The sequence below is a fragment of the Piliocolobus tephrosceles genome, unplaced genomic scaffold, assembly GCF_002776525.5.
Source record: "Piliocolobus tephrosceles isolate RC106 unplaced genomic scaffold, ASM277652v3 unscaffolded_10936, whole genome shotgun sequence".
NCBI classification, from domain to species: domain Eukaryota; kingdom Metazoa; phylum Chordata; class Mammalia; order Primates; family Cercopithecidae; genus Piliocolobus; species Piliocolobus tephrosceles.
In genome coordinates, this window is record NW_022292017.1 from 5522 (window position 1) to 7741 (window position 2220).

The 2220-nt window shown below is 47.7% G+C and overlaps 1 non-coding gene across 1 annotated transcript; it reads left to right on the forward strand.

Moving 5' to 3' along the window:
- Positions 1-1993: 1993 nt before the first annotated feature.
- On the forward strand, positions 1994-2100 carry LOC111532986. Its single transcript, XR_002728709.1, has one exon. It is a non-coding gene; the product is annotated as a U6 spliceosomal RNA (small nuclear RNA).
- Positions 2101-2220: the final 120 nt, after the last annotated feature.

The window sequence follows — 2220 nt, forward strand, 5'->3', positions numbered from 1 at the left end:
GATGAACCTTGAGGACATTATGCTAAGTAAAATAATCCAGAACCAAAAGGACAAATATTGTATGATTCAACTTATAAGAGTTATGTCCCCATATGAGCAGCACAACTCATAGAGACAGAAAGTACAGTGGTTCTTGCCAGGTGCTGGGGTAGGAGGGAGAATAGAGTTAGTGTTTAAAATGTACAGAATTTTAATTTGGGGTGATGGGAAGGTTCTGGAGATGGATGGTGGTGCTGGTTGCACAACAATGTCAATGCACTTAATGCCAGTGAACTGTATACTTAAAAATGATTAAAATGGTCAATTGTATGCCATATAAATATAACCACAATAAGAAGAAATGGGAAAAATAAATGTATGTTGGAAGGGTCAATTAATTTAAAGAATTAATTTAAGAAATTAAATAGTTAAATTAAAATAATAAATATTTTTCAAATACTTATACAAAAATAACAAATGGCCAGACACAGTGGCTCGTGCCTGTAATCCCAGCACTTTAAGAGGCTGAGGTGGGCAGATCGCTTAGGTCAGGAGTTCGAGACTAGCCTGGCCAACATGGGGAAACCCCATCTCCACGAAAAATATAAAAATTAGCTGGGTGTGGTGGCGGGTGCCTGTAATCCCAGCTACTCAGGAGGCTGAGCAAGGGAATTGCTTGAACCTGGGAGACAGAGGTGCAGTGAGTTGAGATCACGCCACTGCACTCCAGCCTGGGCAACAGAGTGAGACTCCAACAAGAACAAAACAAAACAAAACAAAACAAAACAAAACCAAGAGGGGAGCGAGTCCGAGTGCATGGGGGTGGGGAGAGTCTGCTCATCATGGGAGTCTGTGCCTGAGTGGGTTGAAGATGGTGACCTTACAGGGGGATGACCTGGAGCAGGGAGTAAGAGCCCAGGAAGGGTGAAGAGATCATCCGTGTGGAGGGGCCACCCAGTGTGGCATACAGAGCCTGAGGAGGGCATCCACACATGGGGCCAGCCTGGCACAGGTGTTAGAACCTAGAAGGTCAGCCTGGGCAACATAATGAGACCTCATCTCTGCAAACAAATATAAATAAATTAAACAAAAATAAATAAATAAATTAGCTGGGTGTGGTGGTGGGCACCTGTGGTCCCAGCTACTCGGGAGGCTGAGGTAGGAGGATCACTTGAGCCGGGGAGGTTGTTGCAGTGAGCCTTGATAGCACCACTCCACTCCAGCCTGGGCAACAGAGTGAGATCCTATCTCAAAAAAACAGGACCCTAGAAGGTTGAGAATGGTGTCTGCAAGCAGGGCGGTATAGGGCATCCACACAGGATGGTCTGCTGGGGACTGAGTATGAGCAGGGCGGAGAGGGCATCCGTGTGGAGGGGCGGCCTGATGTGAGGTCGAGAACTCAAGCAGGGTAAGGAAGACATCCATGCCGCAGGCAGCCAGGTAGAGGGACTCGGAGTCCAAGTGCAGCGAGTAGGACGTCCACGTGGGGACCAGCTTGTCCTGGAGAGTCAGAGGCCGAGCTAGGGAGTCAGCATCTCCCCGGAGAGGCAGCCTGGCAAGACGGTATCAGACATGAGCCAGGTCATGAGGGCATCCACACAGGGGCCGCTCGGCATGCGAAGCCAGAGCCCAAGTGGAGTAAGGAGGGTGTTTGCAGGGGGTGTGGGGTGGCCTCCTGCAGGTTTCCAAACCTGAGATAAAAGGAGAAGGTGGTTGGGCACAATGGCTCATCCCTGTAATCCCAGTACTCCGAGGCAGGTGGATCACCTGATGAGGTCAGGAGTTTGAGACCAGCCTGGCCAACATGGCAAAACCCCGTCTCTACTAAAAATACAAAAATTAGCTGGGCATTGTGGTGCGCACCTGTAATCCCATCTACTCTGGAGGCTGAGGCAGGAGAATTGCTTGAATGAGGGAGGTGGAGGTTGCAGTGAGCTGAGATCGCACCACTGTACTCCAGCCTGGGTGACAAGAGTGAAACTCTGTCTCAAAAAAAAAAAAAAAAAAAAAAAAAGTGCTCACTTCGGCAGCACATATACTAAAATTGGAATGATACAGAGAAGATTAGCATGGCCCCTGCGCAAGGATGACACGCAAATTCGTGAAGCGTTCCATATTTTTAAACTCTACAAGCCAGAAGAGAGTGGGGGCCAATATTCAACGTTCTTAAAGAAAAGAATTTTAAACCCAGAATTTCATATCCAGCCAAACTAAGTTTCATAAGTGAAGGAGAAATAAAAT